General features: G+C 59.8%; 1 non-coding gene across 1 annotated transcript; it reads right to left on the bottom strand.

Annotated features, from left to right (window-relative positions):
* Window positions 1-1,071: 1,071 nt before the first annotated feature.
* On the bottom strand, window positions 1,072-2,886 carry LOC142565143 (small subunit ribosomal RNA). The gene has a single exon (XR_012824826.1). It is a non-coding gene; the product is annotated as a small subunit ribosomal RNA (ribosomal RNA).
* Between the last annotated feature and the right edge of the window lie 3,125 nt (window positions 2,887-6,011).

The raw sequence follows: 6,011 nt of genomic DNA, 5'->3' as shown, positions 1-6,011 counted from the left end.
CGGTTTCGAAGAGCGCCTTTCGGCGTGTGCTCTTTCGGCGTGCGTACTCGCGCAGCTCTCCAAAACCACTCGGCCAGTGCCAGGGAGGGGCTTTCCTGCGCCGGAGCCACAACAAGTCTACTTGAGGCGGAAGACGAAGCCAGCAAGGTGCTTGGCCGCAAGTGCGTTCGAATCCGGGACTACGTTCCCTCGTCTGTCCGTACTTTTCCTCTTTCGACGTGCGGCGCCTTCCCAAAGCGCACAAGTCCGCTAACCGCAGAACGCTTCCGACGTAGCAAAGCCGCGTTTCCTTCGGTACTTCGCAGCAACGCCGCCTTTCCCTCGGCGGCGGGCAAATAGCCTGCAGACGTCGTCGCATTGAACCGCGATCTCGGACACCTCGCGCGTCACGAGCAGGAGCCGACCGGCAGCCGCCGGCCCTGTCGGGCTCGGCAGCATTTGCCGCGGAGGACGGGAGAGCGCTTTAGGCCACGGTTCCTTCCGTACTTGGCAGCCGCACCCTCATACCGCCACTTCCATGACCGACCGAGCGCCACACCGTTCCTTTAGTACTTGGGCAGCAACAAAGTCGGGTCGTTACTCCATACTCGCCGCAGGAAGCGACCGGCAGCCGCCAGCCTTTTCAGACTCGGCAGCGTTTGCCGCGGAGGACGGGAGAGCGCTCGCACCACGGTTCCGTGTGTACTAAGCGGCAGCTGCTCTCGACCGTCAGTTCCTTGACCGACCGCACGCTTCGCCGTTCCCCTCGTACTGGGCAAAGCAGCAGGTCGGGTCGTCTTACTCCCCTTCCGCGCAAGAGCGCCGAGGCGGACAGAAAGCCCACCCATTGTGCGTTACGCCGTTTCTACCCGCGGGCGCGGCCAAGCCAACCGTCCAAGGTTGCAGCCTGCGTCCACTGGGCGCAACAAATTTCGCACGGGGCGCCCCTCAAAATTCAGGCAGTCCCCGGCATGTTCGGGTATAGCCGTCCCCGCGTCCAAGCGGGGCCAGCGGCGGAAAGCGTCGGGCGCAGCGAGCTGCTTCACCCACACGGGGTTGAAACAATGGCGCTCGTCACCCTTCACAATCCGGTAATGATCCTTCCGCAGGTTCACCTACGGAAACCTTGTTACGACTTTTACTTCCTCTAAATGATCAAGTTTGGTCATCTTTCCAACAGACCGGCGCAACCGAAAGGCCGCGCCGGACATCGGTCCGAAGACCTCACTAAATCATTCAATCGGTAGTAGCGACGGGCGGTGTGTACAAAGGGCAGGGACGTAATCAACGCGAGCTTATGACTCGCGCTTACTGGGAATTCCTCGTTCAAGGGGAACAATTGCAAGCCCCTATCCCAATCACGAAAGAAGTTCCACGGGTTACCCAGTCTTTTCAGACAGGGATAAAGACACGCTGCTTCCTTCAGTGTAGCGCGCGTGCGGCCCCGGACATCTAAGGGCATCACAGACCTGTTATTGCTCTGTTTCGTGCGGCTAGGAGCCGCTTGTCCCTCTAAGAAGGTTGTAAGGTGCTGGGAACCCCGCACCTATTTAATAGGCTAGAGTCTCGTTCGTTATCGGAATTAACCAGACAAATCGCTCCACCAACTAAGAACGGCCATGCACCACCATCCACCGAATCAAGAAAGAGCTCTCAATCTGTCAATCCTCCCAGTGTCCGGGCCGGGTAAGTTTTCCCGTGTTGAGTCAAATTAAGCCGCAGGCTCCACTCCTGGTGGTGCCCTTCCGTCAATTCCTTTAAGTTTCAGCTTTGCAACCATACTTCCCCCGGAACCCAAACACTTTGGTTTCCCGGAAGCTGCCCGCCGAGTCATTTGAGTAACTCAGGCGGATCGCTGGTTGGCATCGTTTATGGTCAGAACTAGGGCGGTATCTGATCGCCTTCGAACCTCTGACTTTCGTTCTTGATCAAAGAAAACATTCTTGGCAAATGCTTTCGCAGTAGTTCGTCTTGCGACGGTCCAAGAATTTCACCTCTAGCGCCGCAATACGAATGCCCCCGTCTGTCCCTCTTAATCATTACCTCGTATTCCAAAAACCAACAGAACAGAAACGAGGTCTTGTTCTATTATTCCATGCAAGTTTATTCAGGCGACTCGCCTGCGTTGAGCACTCTAATTTTTTCAAAGTAAAAGCACCGGCCTTCTCGAGGCACACAATGAAGTGCACCAAGAAAGGACCGGCATGATGTTCAGTCCGAGCCGTCGCATCGGGTAGATGCACTACTCGTCTGGAACTGAGATCCAACTACGAGCTTTTTAACCGCAGCAGCTTTAGTATACGCTATTGGAGCTGGAATTACCGCGGCTGCTGGCACCAGACTTGCCCTCCAATTGATCCTCGTTAAAGGATTTAGAGTGTACTCATTTCAATTACGGGGCCTCAAAAGAGTCCCGTATTGTTATTTTTCGTCACTACCTCCCCGTGCCGGGAGTGGGTAATTTGCGCGCCTGCTGCCTTCCTTGGATGTGGTAGCCGTTTCTCATGCTCCCTCTCCGGAATCGAACCCTGATTCTCCGTTACCCGTAACAACCATGGTAAGCAAGTAACCTACCATCGAAAGTTGATAAGGCAGACACTTGAAAGAAACGTCGCCGGCTCGTGGCCATGCGATCAGCACAAAGTTATCCAGAGTCACCACACAATACGGGCCGAAACCCGATCGATCTTGGTCTAATAAAAGCACCCGTCGCCCAAAGGGCTTCAGGCTCACTGCATGTATTAGCTCTAGAATTGCCACAGTTATCCAAGTAGGAAGAAACGATCTAAGGAACCATAACTGATTTAATGAGCCATTCGCGGTTTCGCCTTATTTCGGCATGTACTTAGACATGCATGGCTTAATCTTTGAGACAAGCATATGATTACTGGCAGGATCAACCAGGTAATCGTTCAACTGCGCGTCCAGCCTTTCAAGCAGGCCGGACGCCGTTTTTGCGATGCCGAGGCCACCTTCAGGCGCCCCAACACGCTTCGTTCTCGCAAAGTGTAGCACTTTGCAGTCCGAGACGACGGCGTTCGAGCTCGCTACGGCGCCCTCCCCGCAGGGCCGGGTATCGCCACGCGGCAAGAAGCACGCAACATTCTCGATAGACTGGTTGTGTCAACTCGATCGCGGCTTGCGGTTTCTCTTGAGCCCGCAGCACTGGTGGACCGACCGACACTTGCAACGTAGCCGAGACGGCAAAGCCGCCAGGCGACGGGTCACGCCCGCGCCTTCGGCGCTTTCGTATTTGACTCGTCCGAGGACGATGGGGAACACACCTCGATATCGTGGAAAAAGCGTCGTCCGACAACCAGCCCCTAACGCATCAAGCGGATGAGGCTGCAGACGTCAGCTGTGGGATCCACGGGAGCGATACCGGGGACACGCTTGACGGGCACGAAGCCCGCCGCACATCAAACACCCAGGTCGCTTTGGGGGCGACTGCTCTCTGGGACCCCCATATAATAGCAGCGATAAGTACCCAAACCTCCATGGGGCCGTACTCGTGGCACTTTCGACGAGCGTTTGGCGGAAATCGTGCCGCCTCGTAACGCCGCGAGCAAGATTGAAAGCTTACGTCGGCGGCACCATGCCGAAGTCGTGAAACTGCAGCGCGTCCATCGAATGCGCGAACGGCAATTTCTCGCGAATGGCCAGTGCCGTTTCCTGAACGATCGCCTTTCGGTCCCCCTACGGGGCGGCCCCCGGCCGATCGATTCGAGGAAAGCTAGCCCGGCCCCTTCGCCATTTCCGAGCACGAGTGCGACCAGCGCGGGCGGCGTGCTCGACGCCCCGGCTGACATCGTTTGGGACTGTGTCTCTTCGAGCGCTCGCGCCAACGTCGCGGGGCCGACGACGACGCCCGGCCGGTTCTCCCGGTTCCCGGCGTGTTATAGTGCAGCCCTCTGCACGGCGGCGCCGACTGAGTAGTGGCCGTGCAGCGGCTTGTACGCCAAAGTTGCGTGAAAGGCGTCGAGCTCCCGCCGGCCCGGCTCACGTGGTTTCGGACTTCTGTCGCTTCGAGCGCTCGCGTAGCCGTGCCTGGGCACGATTCTCGACTCCGCAGCAGTGCGCGGAAACAACTACGAAGACGCGCAAGCCGAAAATCGCACTGCGGTACAATGTCAGCCGGGACCGTATGGCCCCTTATAGTAGCAGCGATAAGTGGCCAGACCTCCATGGGGCCGTACTCGTGCGACGAGGCGGCGTACTGTGCCGAGCCGAGCGCCAATATTTCGCTTTGGCGCGGCTGATACGAGCTCTCGCGATCGCCGCGGTACCGCCGCTCACCGATTCAAGGCACGCTAGCGCGGTCCGCTTCGCCATTTCCGAGCACGAGTGCGACCAGCGCGGGCGGCGTGCTCGACGCCCCGGCTGACGTCGTTTCGGACTTTGTCTCTTCGAGCGCTCGAAGCCATGCCGGGGCCGACGCCGACGTCTGCGTGGTGTTTACACGATTCCCGGTGCGACACAATGCAGCTGCGAGCAGGATGCCAGCGATTCCGTCGCGGCCGTGCGGCGGTGTACACGCAGAAGTGTCGCGAAGGGTATCGAGCTCCCGCCGCCCCGGCTGACGTCGTTTCGGACTTTGTCTCTTCGAGCGCTCGCGCCAACGTCGCGGGGCCGACGACGACGCCCGCCAGGTTCTCCCCCAGTTCCCGGCGAGCTATAGTGCAGCCCTCTGCACGGTGACGCCGACTAAGTAGTGGCCGTGCGGCGGCTTGTACGCCAAAGTTTCGTGAAAGGCGTCGAGCTCCCGCCGCCACGGCTGACGTCGTTTCGGACTTCTGTCGCTTCGAGCGCTCGCGTAGCCGTGCCTGGGCACGATTCTCGACTCCGCAGCAGTGCGCGGAAGCAGCTACGAAGACGCGCAAGCCCAAAATCGCACTGCGGTACAACGTCAGCCGGGACCGTATGGCCCCTCATAATAGCAGCGATAAGTTGCCAGACCTCCATGGGGCCGTACTCGTGCGACGAGGCGCCGTACTGCGCCGAGCCGAGCGCCAATATTTCGCTTTGGCGCGGCTGATACGAGCTCTCGCGATCGCCGCGGTACCGCCGCTCACCGTTTCAAGGCACGCTAGCGCGGTCCCCTTCGCCATTTCCGAGCACGAGTGCGACCAGCGCGGGCGGCGTGCTCGACGCCCCGGCTGACGTCGTTTCGGACTTTGTCTCTTGGAGCGCTCGAAGCCATGTCGGGGCTGACGCCGACGTCTGCGTGGTGTTTCCACGATTCCCGGCGCGACACAATGCAGCTGCGAGCGGGATGCCAGCGATTCCGTCGTGGCCGTGCGGCGGTGTACACGCAGAAGTTTCGTGAAGGGTATCGAGCTCCCGCCGCCCCGGCTGACGTCGTTTCGGACTTCGGTCGCTTCGAGCGCTCGCGTAGCCGTGCCTGGGCACGATTCTCGACTCCGCAGCAGTGCGCGGAAACAGCTACGAAGACGCGCAAGCCGAAAATCGCACTGCGGTACAACGTCAGCCGGGACCGTATGGCCCCTTATAATAGCAGCGATAAGTTGCCAGACCTCCATGGGGCCGTACTCGTGCGACGAGGCGGCGTACTGCGCCGAGCCGAGCGCCAATATTTCGCTTTGGCGCGGCTGATACGAGCTCTCGCGATCGCCGCGGTACCGCCGCCCACCAATTCAAGGCACGCTAGCGCGGTCCCCTTCGCCATTTCCGAGCACGAGTGCGACCAGCGCGGGCGGCGTGCTCGACGCCCCGGCTGACGTCGTTTCGGACTTTGTCTCTTGGAGCGCTCGAAGCCATGTCGGGGCTGACGCCGACGTCTGCGTGGTGTTTCCACGATTCCCAGCGCGACACAATGCAGCTGCGAGCGGGATGCCAGCGATTCCGTCGTGGCCGTGCGGCGGTGTACACGCAGAAGTTTCGTGACGGGTATCGAGCTCCCGCCGCCCCGGCTGACGTCGTTTCGGACTTTGTCTCTTCGAGAGCGCGCGCCAACGTCGCGGCGCCGACGACTACGCCGGCCCGGTTCTCCCCTTATAATAGCAGCGATAAGT

Source organism: Dermacentor variabilis, chromosome 11 (assembly GCF_050947875.1).
Source record: "Dermacentor variabilis isolate Ectoservices chromosome 11, ASM5094787v1, whole genome shotgun sequence".
In the NCBI taxonomy this organism is placed as follows: Eukaryota; Metazoa; Arthropoda; class Arachnida; order Ixodida; family Ixodidae; genus Dermacentor; species Dermacentor variabilis.
Note: the sequence above shows the minus strand (reverse complement) of the source record. Positions and strands in the feature narration are given on the sequence as shown.